At 51.2% G+C, this 12275-nt stretch overlaps 1 protein-coding gene across 1 annotated transcript in view; it reads right to left on the bottom strand.

The window, feature by feature from the left end:
* Nucleotides 1-11082, bottom strand: part of Plxna4 (plexin A4) — a 423940-nt gene extending 412858 nt beyond the window's left edge. The window contains exon 1 of the mRNA XM_027950129.2: nucleotides 10537-11082. The gene's annotated coding sequence lies outside the window, so the exon portion shown is untranslated. The remainder of the gene's footprint in view (nucleotides 1-10536) is intronic.
* Between the last annotated feature and the right edge of the window lie 1193 nt (nucleotides 11083-12275).

The raw sequence follows: 12275 nt of genomic DNA, 5'->3' as shown, positions 1-12275 counted from the left end.
TCCACCTGAGCAGGACCAAAGAGAATATGATGAATAGTCCCCCGTGGACCTGAGCCCTTTCCCACCTGCCCTCTTCCCAAGACTCTGCTGTGTCCCTGCAAATAGGATTCCTTTTCTAAAAAAAGAAAAGAAAAAATAGAAAGAAAGCCAACAGTTTATGAAGAAGAAATGAAGTGGCAATTTCCCAGCATGGCTGGGAATCAATACAAGCTGTTGTCAGGATTTTCCTTTCAAAGGGTGGCTGCCACGCTTTTCCAAAGTCAAGAGCGACACAGCTCCAGTGCTTGACTTACAACTGCTTCATCATAGCAAGATATTTTTAATTTAAAACTCACTGCAGTTGGGTTCGAACTCAGCTGGGACTTGATTTACTGCTAATTCATTTCTCCGATTCCTATAATTCTAAACTCAGTCACCAAACAGTTTAATGCTGATAGAATCACCAGTGCAATGCTTTATGAATGGGCACCAGGGGAATTTTGTTAGTAAGTGTGTGTTAGCAACTGTTATTCACTTTGGAATGCAGCGCAGTGCTTGGGCAGAGCATGGCAGAGGCCCTATAATTGGGCACGTGAGTTATTAGAGGGTGTTCCCAGATGATCCAAACCCAGACATCTCTGAAGTGATACCTTCCTTTACCCCAAATCTTTCTCTCTCACAGACACATCATTACCTATGTAAAATGGTCCCAGGCAGTGACAGTGATCCCCATGGGAAATGCCTAACTTTATTTACTCTCTGGGTCACTACCTAATGGTGAAAAACAAGAATGTACCCTCTAATCAGAAACCTTCAGCCCTCTCTAGAGCAGCAAAATCTACCCACCCCACCACCAGGAGAAAATTTGTTTCAACCACCCCAAATTTACATCTTAATAACTCAACCCTCCTTTGTTAATTTGATCAAGAACATTTATCCTTGTCAGTTATACTGAAGCCTCTTATTCAATAAGTGTAGCTGGAAAAAAACTGGAGAAGGTGAATGTCATTACTCACATATTTTACAAACATCCATCTTGATCTATAATGAATAATAATAAAAAAAAGTGCTACTTGTTGGAAACAAGTCCAGAATCTGTCAGAGCCGCATTCACACTTCTTGAAACAGTTCCTTTAGAAAATGGATACCTGAAGGCAGATCACAGAGCCACGGTCACTGAAGTTATATGGGATTTCACAGTCATCTCTGGGATTCTCAAAAGCAAATGACAAGAATTGGAGGCAGACAGCACCTCTGAAAGTTGGGCCTCACGGGTCTCCATTACACCACCTCAGTGAATTCATTTTCCTGTTTTTCTTTTCTTCCTCCAAACTAAACTTGAACTTGAAAACTTCCAGTGAAGGCCAGCATCTTCCAAAATGCTTTCTGTCAAACACTTGTTCCCAGGATGTCAGTAGGTTGAAATACACCCACACAGAGGGACCCCACCCCCACCCCCAAATAAACTAAAAACAGCCAGCTAAGAATTAGCAGGCTTCCCAGGGGCAGGTGTCCTTCCCATTGAATATGCCTACTGGGCATTTCAAGTCTCCACAAGGAAGACACAACCCAAGGTAACTGCAGAACGTACCTGGCCCCAGAATGTTTTCAGGGAGAGGTGCCTTGTGGACTAATCTTTGGGATACCCTGGGAAATGTAGCTGGATCATCCCTCTCAATCCACTGACACCCAACCCATAGCGAGTTTCACACAGAAAGCAAGACCAATTCCATGCCCATCCATGTGAAAACACCACTGTGCCCTCCCTCCCCTCAAGCCACCCTCACCCAGGACATGGTAGGGTGACTGATGAGCTCAGCCTGAACTGATCTCCAGCTTAATCCTCTGAAATAGGTCAGTGGGTCTGCCTTGATGTGCTCCAATCCAAGCCAGCTGCACAGCAGGGTCCCGCCATGTCCTTGCCTAGTTTTGACTTTTTAATGTGTTCTTCTCCACCTTGTCTGCTCCAATGTACAGAGTCAGCAAATATTTATCAATCACTTCCAGGAGATAGGATCTGGGTTGAGCATAAAGTACAAAAAAGCCTAAGAAATGGTCCCTGTCAATCTAAGATGTAAAGATACCCAGTCATCCTTTGGCATCCACAGGAAATTGGTTGCAGGACTCCCCATAGAAACCAAAACCTGAAGATGCTCAGGACCCTTGAATAAAATGGTATAGTATTTGCACATAACCTATGCATACCCTCCTGTATACTTTAAATTATCTCTTGATTACTTAAAATACCCAGTTCAATGGAAATGCTCTGTAAACAGTTGTTATATGGCATTGTTTAGGGAATAATGAAAAGAACAAAAGTCCATACACATTCAATACAGACGCAGTTGTTTATTATTTTCAATCCACAGTTCATTGAATCCTCAGGTGTGGAATTCACTAATATGGAGGGTCAGCTATACATAATTTCAATTGTCATCCCTACCACTTCAGCAGCAGCTTCTTTGCCATTATGAAAAAGTATGAAGTGAGTTCCTGATTGCACAAGAGCTTGCTTCAGGTAGGGGCTGGCCCTACCGCCTGGCCTCAGGAGCCAGAATGCTCAGGGAGACCCAGGTCTCTCCATGTCAGCGTGTTGCTCACATTGGTCAGCAGTTAAGGGCAAGTGCATTTAGGGGAGGAAGAACAGGGGTCCGTATCTAAAGGGGAAGACAGCTGAGACAGAGGTCTTGAGCATAGTGCAACCATCAGTCCTTTGCCCAGCCTGACCTTCAAGGGGCTTCATAGCACAAAAGTTAGTTTTTGTTATTGTTGTTTTTAATGCAGGGAAGGGCAGGCCTGGCTAGAAGCAATGACTTTTGGAAAATATTCATGCATAAATTTACTCTGTTTGATTATATTTCAATGCTTAGAATATTTCTTAACACCGGGAGAGTAGCAGAGGTCATTTGCCCTCAACCGCTTCCAGCAGCCGTGCCCCTCAGCTAGCAGACATGCCTGGCACGTCCCCACACCACTCCATGACGGCACTCTTGGGGTTCACATACCAAGTTAAGAAAACCTCTTGAAATCTGACTGGCACTCATTCTGGATGTGGATCCTATGGCGTTCTAAATTGGGAGACCCACTATGTGGTTGGCTGGTGCTGCCATAGCTCTGGGAGTTTGGGGGCTTCTTAATGAAGCATCATGATCAGGACAAGGTTCTAAAGAATAACATGTCCTTTATGCAGAACCAGCTCCTTATCCCTGATTCCCAGTTGATGCACCTGCCCCTGATTTGTCCCCATGTCGGGCATCATGCCCACCCACCTCTTTGCCCTGCTTCTTGCGAAGGTGACCCCCATGATGCCTCTTGTCTTCCTACAGCTCCTGCTCTTTCTCCACCTGCAGAGGCAAAGGCAGGGCTCCTATAAGGGTCCCCCTTTCAGGCAACACTAGGGAGAACCTCACCTTATGGACCTGAGCTTGGAGCTTATCTTGACCTTGTATAACAACCTCCAGTTGAAGGGGTTGGTTCCTCATGGGGTGGCCTCTGACTAGTGAGCGACAGCAGACTGGAAGGACCCACAGATGAATGCCTGGCTGTGCCTACCCTCCACTCTGTTTTCTGAGACCCTGTGTTTCCATCAGACCTCTTCTTCTACATCCTGAGTGATCAAGCCAACAGCTGAGTTCCCGCTAAGCCTCACTAGCTCGGGAGTGTTTGTTTGCCTTCCTTCCCCTCTCTGTCCATTCCCTTTCACTAGTGCCCCCCCTGCAGCCCCACCCCTCAGGAAAGTGGTATCACATGAGCTTCCAGGGAAGCCAAGCTGAGACTGGGGTGAGGGAGAGACAGGCCTGGGTGCAAGCCCAGACCCCAGCTTTACCCAGAACATCTGCTGTATGTGAGAATCCCATGCAGAATCTCACTTGACGAGAGGACATACAGATTTAAATGTTTTTTTAAATCACTTACCTAGAACGACCTCCTCATTTCATAACTAGTGATGCTGAAACCCAAAGTGACGCCTTAGCTGCTAAGGGACAGAGCTGGGATTGCTACATTTACCTGTGTCCAGAGACTACCTCTTCCTACAACATCAGTGCTTTGCAAGCAAGAGAACTTATAGAACAGGAATCTTCTATGAACCTAAGAAAATGTGCACATGCTTGAGAAAGTCTACTGCCCGCAAAGGACAAGGGGAAGAGTAGGGCATGGAGACAGCTGAGCAATGTGGAGGCTGGAGGTAGATGGCTGCTTACCTGACACAATTCAGCTTGAGAACCTAGGGCCCACACAATCCCCCAAACCCAGGACTTGATGTCATACCAAAGTTCAGCTGAAATTACTCAGTCAAGAATGAAGGCGTGTGGACAATCGTATGTGCAGCTATGAACCTCCTCAATCCAGTGTTTCTCAGTAGATGCCACAGTATGTCTAGGTTGGTGGTTTCACAATCCCTTCTAATGTGTTAAAGGCTCTGAGAAGTCCTGCAACAAGGAACTGCTTTAGGTTTGCTTTACCCCCAAGGGTTTTTTTTTTTGTTTTTTTTTTTTAACTTATTAGACATGGCAACTTTTGTGTGTGTTACACATACCCACAGAATAAACTTTGGGAAATTTTGCTCTCTTATAGACATCACCTTCAGGACGAAGGGCTGAGGAGATGGCAAGAGAGAAAATGGACACCACTGATCTCTGCAGTATGAGTGACATTGAGCACAGGCTGATTCAAGTGCACCTCCAATGGTCTGCCATCCCACCCCCACGCCCTCCTCTCTTTCTCTACTCTCTCCATCTGAAGAAACACAACCCACCAGCTCTGTTTTGCTTAGTTTCCCTCCTCTTGACCTCGGGCTGAATCCAAGGTCCACTTGTCCACCCTCTAGGTCTAGGCTCCCATGGCCCCAGGGAAAAAGAGCTGGGCTCACACAAGAAGAGCTTCATGAGTGTCAGACAGGAACAGTTTGAAGAAATGACCAGGAAAGCTTTGGAGTGGCTGTGATCTTCCTTCCTAAATTCCCAGGACCTCTTCCTCCGTTGCTTCTCTTCTCACACTCCCTAATGAAAAGATTCTTCCCTGTAAAACCTTGGGAACCGATTGTACTAGGCCATGGTTAGTGCGTTGACTGCAGAGACAAGATCCTCTTAGCTGGTGATCTGTTTTGTGTCGGAGTGACAAAACATCCTAAAATCCAATTTGCTGTTGAGAATCCTGGTTCGTGGAGAAGACACGGCGTAGAGGAGGGGATGGCGCATGCTCAGCAGCCCAGAGAGGATGCCCCACAGTTCAAAAACACCTGTTGGTTTAAGAAGGTGTAGTTTCTTTGCCACTCTGTGGCTTCTGAAGAGGCGATGAAATTCTAAAATGCACCCCTTCTAGCCACTCCAAGTTTGGCAGAACTTTCACTCACTCTTCAGCAGAGAGGAGAAGCCAAATAAATCATGCATGGAATGAAAATTTATCTTTTGAAGAAAAGAAAAAACAAAAAAACTAACTAAACACCAGGACCTTACTTGTGACTACTCCCTAAAATGTGCAGAGAAGAGGGGCTGAGATTTCACCCTGGCTTTGGGGTAGGACAGCACCCAACCTGGTCTATGGTGATCTCAGGACTTTATTGCCCACATCTCTCAGCATCGAGGTGTGATTCCTCAGGCCTCACCCCAGCCTGTGTTATCGCAGGTCCTGATTCTTTTCTCTACACTTCTGGGTCTCTGTCAAAATTTTGCTGGACTGTATAGGCCGTTAGCACCAATTTCTAATGAGCCCTGCCCCAGCTACCATCAGGTTCGGGCACCCAGCATGGCATGACATCCATGACAGAGATTCTTTCCTGCCTCTGGATTCCAAATTCTAGAATCCTAGAGTTAGTGGATGAGTAGCACAATGGTAGGAATCTTTGCCCAAGAGTGAACCAGCCATGGGGAAGCTTTGCAACCTGGGGCCTGCAGCATCTCACTGAAGCCCTTTCCCAGCCTACGTTCTACAACCCCTGCCTCACACAGTCACTTTCAGGATTCAATGAGAAAGCACCATTTCCAGAGCACCAGGATTTCCAAGCAGTCAGTAAGGAGAGCCAGACTCCAACTACACTTAGAGCATTCACGAATCAAAACCAGAGATGGGGCCTTCACTAATTTCCTCTGCCTTAATTTTTTCCAGGAGAAAACTGGAGATGCCAAACAGAGTAACACTCACCCTCAGGAACAGAACATTCTTCTGGAAAGATGCTTGCAACTTTACACCATAGCCAAGGATAACACTCATCTCCCTTTGAGAATGGGGTTGGGGACATTGAGGCTCAAAGAAAAAATCTGGTCAGAGATAATCCAAGGGCAAAACTAGGGCCAGATATTCTCACCTGGCCCCCGCACACTCACCCAAACACTGGGAAGCATCTTGCTGAGCACATACTTTGTCAGATGGCCAGCAGCAGAGTGACCAGGGGCCATGGCCAGGTCATACTGCTTAGGGCTGAGCTGTGGCTCCACCACTTGGTGGCCGTGTGACCTTGGACAAAGTCCTTAGCCTCCCTCATCTCAGTGTCATCCTGGAAAACATGGAGATAGCATTAGCGATTGCCTTTCTGGACCGTTCTGAGGAATAAATGAGCCAACCTGTGTGAATTACTTGAATGATGTCTCTCCCATCGCTGCATAAATACTGGCCACCGTTATCATTATTAATTCGTATGATTTTCCATTCCCTTGTGTTCATAAGGACTAACACCAACACTAATGTCCTCACTGCCTCTTCCCCAGAGAGACTGATGCCACATGATGGTAGGACAGGGATCCTCCTGTAGACTCCAGGAAGTTGCTTCATACCAGTCAGAGAAGCAGCCTGCTCCCTCTAGGACAAGCCTCTTGAGGAGCCCATCCGCCTGGTCCGCCTTCCCTTGAAGGTCCGTCCCTTACCACCTGGTAGCAAAGCCCCCTCCAGGCTCCCCACTGGCTCCACCTTCCTGCCACAACTAGAATGCTGCAGCCTGGGCAGCAAGGACAGGAGACCCAAGACTAAGTCTGGGCCGTGAGAGGGGATCAGGTGGGCTTTCTGGGGGAGGGAGTGGTGGGACTCACAGCTTTTAAAGAGACAGTGTCCGCAGGGCTCTGTGTGGACTGAGCCTTGCTCAATGGAGCCTCCAGGGCAATTACCCTAATCACGTGCCTCTCCCAAACAGCCTTTTGATTTATTAACGCGACATCTTTTTAAAATGCCGCTCTTAAATATAAATAACACTTAATCATCCAGCTGTCGTTAAATTCATGTTATATTGATTTCTTGGAGTGCCGCAAATTTGAAGGCAAATGGGCAGGCGGAAATGCTTACAAAGCCAAGAGGTGGATTAGCAAGGGGGCAGCAGGAAACCAGGAAGAAGGAAAAAGGGGTGTCATGGGAGAGAAATCAACCCTGTTCAGAAGCCCAGGATCAGAACCAGTTTCACAATGGGTAGAACCAGACACAAATCAGAGGAGCGGAGAGGATGGTACATCTGTTGCACAGACTAATAATCGCAGTTAAGATCATGGTCGGCTGTCGGTAATGTTGCCGCCCCGTCATGGCCAGTCACAGAGCCACTCCAACAGGTCTCTGATGTGCATTGTCTGTGCGGTGCCTTCTCAGGGTGAGAATGGGGAGAAGCAGCTAAGAAATGCCCCCTAGCTGGCTATGAGGAGACAGGCTTGCTGCAATTTCTTCGCATCAAAGCCAGGTGATAACTATGAGCTAAGAGTAGTTACTAATCCATCCCCCCAATCCCCACCCCCAGGACTGCTGCTGCCCTAGAAAGCCCCCCACTCAATTCCCAGCAGCCCTCATTGTGATTAAAAGAATCCGGAGGCCAAGTGTAGGCAGAGTCTGCCTTTGCAGATTTCCCTGTCTGCAGGGAGCTGTAGCTGGGGCTGCAAGAATAGGAGAGGCACCGAGAAGCAGAAAGGAAGCAAGTTGGCTGCCTACGATTCCTCCGGAAATGCTTGCAGAGCATCAGTGGGCATCCAGGATGAAGTCCGGGAGGACAGAGGGAGCCCTGGGATTCCGGGAAGGAGCTGCTATGGGGGACCCACACCTCGTGTTCTCGAGCAGCAGGAACACAATCCAGCAACAGTGAGGGGCGTGGAGAGGATCATTTTGCCTGGGCCTTTTCCAGGGTGGCTAACTCCCCTCCTAGTGAGGAAGACCCCGGAGAACTTGGAGGGAAGGCAACAGAAGAGGTATGGAGGGAGAGTGACCCTGTAGCATATCCAGGGCTGGGCAATGAAGCCAGGAAAAAAAAAATTAGAAGATGTATACCCAGCTTTACTCAGATGTTAATTAATGCCTGACTTGGCCTAGAAACCAAACTGGTACCCTTAGAATAGTGCAGAAAGTGTGGGGGATTTTTGGACCCTGGTATTCAGCTTATAAGCGGCATAATGAGTGTTGACTTGGCATTAAAATGACAGATCCTGAGACTGCAATACGCGAGAAAGGAAAGACAGGACGGCGGGAAGCAGAGAAAGGAGCCGAGGTCTGGGAGGGACAAATCAGGAAGATCTGCACCTTAACTTTTGCCTCTTCCATGTCCCATGAGGATGTGACACTGTTGCTGGAACTCACTATTCCTACCACAAGCCATGTGCTGCCCTGCCCTATGCGTTGGTGGGATCTCCCTGTCCACGCACTCAAGGGTATGCATGTGGAGACTGCCGGTTTTCCACAGCCCAGAAGACAGAGATGGACCCCACTATCACACATGGTGGGACCGATTGAACACATTTGACTAGACTCCGAGAACACGTGTGTCTATCTGCATGCGTGTGCACACACCCACCATTCTTAAAAAGAAAATAATATTTCTTCCTCCATGGACTGAGCTCTCCCCAGCCTGAGAGCTCTGCTTTATTCCATCTACCCTTTTCAATCAATCAAAGGGCAGCTCACACTGCACAGCAGGAATACAATCTCCCTCCTGGGGCGTCTGCTCTTCTCCCCAGCCTAGCCAGAAACCTTTGCAGGAACTGAAAAGTTTGAAAATAGAGCTGGGGGAATAGAAAAAGCCCTCTATTTCCACATCCATCTTCAGGATTTTTAAAAGCAACCCCAATTCTGTGCCCAGCACTGAGGCCTTCTTGTTCAAAGGAATATTTGCTCCCTGCCCCTCATGTTCCAGAAGGCTTCTAACCTATTTCTCCCATTAGTGGGCTTGTGGGACACTCTGACCACGTGACTTATATAGAGGGTGAAAGCTTATTCCTTTCTTGGAAGGGACAGGTTGCCCAAAAAGCCACCTCAGAGAGACAGCTATAGAAATATAGAAGCTTGTTATATGGATATTCAACCCTGAAATAATGAAATACTGTTTTATTTGACTCTCCCACTCTTCTTACAATAACTGAACCCCTAAATGAGTTACTCTTAGGCAGCCAAGATGGGAACTAAGAAAATGCCCCTCTGGAACCTCAACTACCTTCTTCCTCCTCCTGGAAAAGTTTGAAAATGAGCAGCCTGTGAAACTCCAACCTGAGAGAAAAGGAAAGGGAAAGGTTCTGGGAAATAAAAACTGGAAGCACTGGCTTCTGGAGAGATTTCTACTCTCAGGAGCAGCCAAGGCTCTGGGGGACGCTGCCAGACCCGAGAATACCTCATACGGTGGGCATTGCCCACGTGGTCATGAGAGAGAGGACCTTCTTCCCTTGAAGACTACTCCCCTCTGGCTCCGGCTCCTAGGTCTTTTTCTCAAACCCACACCTCCAAAGGCATGTGACAGGTGTTGGCCAGAGACAGGGGAAAGGGTAGGGAGGTGAGAGGGAGACCCAAGTCCTGAGTCCCAAGCTCTGTCTGTTTATGTCTCCTAGCGACTGGGGATGTGAATAAGGTCAAACCTTTTAAGGAGGATCTGACCCTGGCACCTTCCCTAGACAAGCAACACACACCCCAGCGACGCGATGCTGAAACCCCTTCCTGCCTGAAATCCCGGCGCATTCCCGGGAAGCAGTGCCACGCTTTGGAAAGGCGTTTGTGCTGCCTCTTACTGGGGAAACGCAGTGTCTTTTCCATATGCACCGCCCTACAGAACTGCAGCCCCATCCGCCTATGTGGCCTCCTCCCGGTGCGCGGGGCTACCTCGCTCTCCAAAATTCTGTCCGAATATCTGTCAGTCTGCCTCTCATTAAAACCTCAGGGTGTCCAAAGGCCACAGAGCAGCGATCGCGTTGGGCGGGTCTCTCAAGACCTCCCATGACTTCTCCCGTTTTAAAAACCAGCTAGAGATGAAAGGGGTTGGAAACTGAAATATCGCTCCCTCATCCTACCCGGGTGGGAGGGAGAGCCATTCATACACCGAATCCCACCCTGAAAGTCCTGGGTAAGAGAAGTCTGAGTCCCGGAGCGTACGAGGAGAAAGAACACGGGAAATCCCTGCTCCGGCCGCGCTGCACCTATGCCGGTGTCCAGGTGGGACGTGGGCAGGTGCGTGAGCGCAGTGTGTGCCTGTGTGTATTTGTGTGTGCGCGTGTTTGTGTGTGTGCAATGGGATGGCTCCGGGGCAGCGAGGACTCCCGGACCGGACCCGGTATCTTCGCCTGCGCTACCCTCGCCGCCCGCCCGGCCCCGCGTCCCAGCCGATCGGTTCCTTACCTGGAAGCACCGCGTTTCCCTCCTTCAGTGGGAGCGCCGCATTGACACTGCAGATGGTGCCTGTGCCGCTGCCTCTCGCCCTCCTCTGAACGTGTGCGTGTGCGCGCGTGTGGCTGCCTCCTCCAGCCCCAGCCCCGAACGCAAATACTCCACCGAGGCACAGGGAAGCCGGGAGCGCCAAGGAAAGCGGAGGGGGCCAAATCAGAGCCTGCGGGGTTTGACAGCTCCTCTTGCAGCGTCCAAGGTGGGCGTAATGTCCAACAAAAAGGTCGGAAAATGTGGATGAATTCCAAGCACCCCTTTCCTCCACCTAGCCCCGGAGCCCAAGCAGCAGCGGCGGCTCTCGGGGGCTGCAGTGGCGACGCGGGGCTGCCCCCCTTCGTCCCCACCCCCGCGGGCTGAATGTCCTTGATGCCAAGCGGGCACAGCGGCGTCACTCCGCACCGCCCATGCTCGCCGGGTCGGGCCGCTGCCCGGGCGCGGCGAGTGCACTGGGGACCCGCCGCGGAGCACTCTCGGCGCCTCTGCGTGCCTGGCTGGGCAGCGGCTGCCGCCCCCCGGCAGTCCGCTGCCGATCGCGCCGCTGCTGCCCCCGCCCTTGCCGAGGGACTCGCCGGGTAGTTCCCAGGGGCTGGGTCTGGGGGGCCGCGGGAGCCACCGGCTGCTCCCCTGGGAGGCGCGGGGCTGCAGCGGTGGCGGCAGCGGCGGCTGGCGCTGCGGCGGCCGAGAGCGCGGCCGCGGTCCGAGCCGGGCCTCCCGGGCGCGCCCCCGGCCCCCCGGGCGGGCTGCTCGCAAAGTTTGCAGGGGGCAGGGAGCCGGGCCGCCGCTGGCTCGGCCGCCGCCGGAGCTCCCGGGCTGCCTGCTGCCGCCGCGGCTCGCTGCTGCTGTGCATTGAAGCCCGGCCAAGCGCTGCAAAAACTCCAGCTGCCTGGCGCTCTCTGGGTCCTCCTCTCCTCCCTCTCGCCCTCCCTGCTTCCCTTCCTCCCTCCCTCGCCTCGCCTCCTCCCCTCCCCGCCGTCCGCCGCCTGCCGCCCGCCGCCCGCCGCCCGCCGCCGCTCCCTCTCTGGCTCGCTCTCGCTGGCTCGGAGCTCGCGGCTGACATCTAGACCGAGGGAGAACGGCCGGCAGAGGGGGCAGGGGGCGCCTCCCCACAGGCACACGCCCACCGCCGCGGGTTTGCCCGCTCTCCCCAGCGCGGATGTGTGCAGACACCCTCCTGGGTCCCCTTGGCTTGACCCGAGACATCCTGACAGTGGTGATGTGGGATAGAGGGGTGCAGACACCGTAACACCCGCGCACGATGCGCACTCGGAGCGAGGCACATTCAGCCTCCTCCAAAGGTGGTGATGTGGGCGCGGACCATCTCATCCGAGGGACCGAGGGTCAGAGATGACATAAGGCACTCCCCAACACCAAAGTATACACACATATCTAATCAGAACCCCCCCCCCCACGAAGGCACCCCTATGTGGCACCCGAAGACAACCTGGATCAAGAACTGAAGACCTGGGAGAGAGAGCATGAATGGCCAGGTGCCCCGGAGCTCGCTGGTTACCTGACTTGTCCAGTGATGTCTACATGAAGAGGCTGGACTGGCTGTTCTCTGATCCTAGACTACATCCTAAACAATGATGGTATCAGGGTAGTTTCAGAAAGCCCCAAGAAAGAAATCAGAGGTGCTCTGGTTTAAAAAGCTTTCTGACAGGGAGGAAATAGAGGAGGACAGGAAGTGAAACCCT

Source organism: Marmota flaviventris, chromosome 1, assembly GCF_047511675.1.
Source record: "Marmota flaviventris isolate mMarFla1 chromosome 1, mMarFla1.hap1, whole genome shotgun sequence".
Classification (NCBI taxonomy): domain Eukaryota; kingdom Metazoa; phylum Chordata; class Mammalia; order Rodentia; family Sciuridae; genus Marmota; species Marmota flaviventris.
The sequence above is the reverse complement of the archived record's forward strand: the minus strand, read 5'-3'. Positions and strand labels throughout refer to the sequence as shown.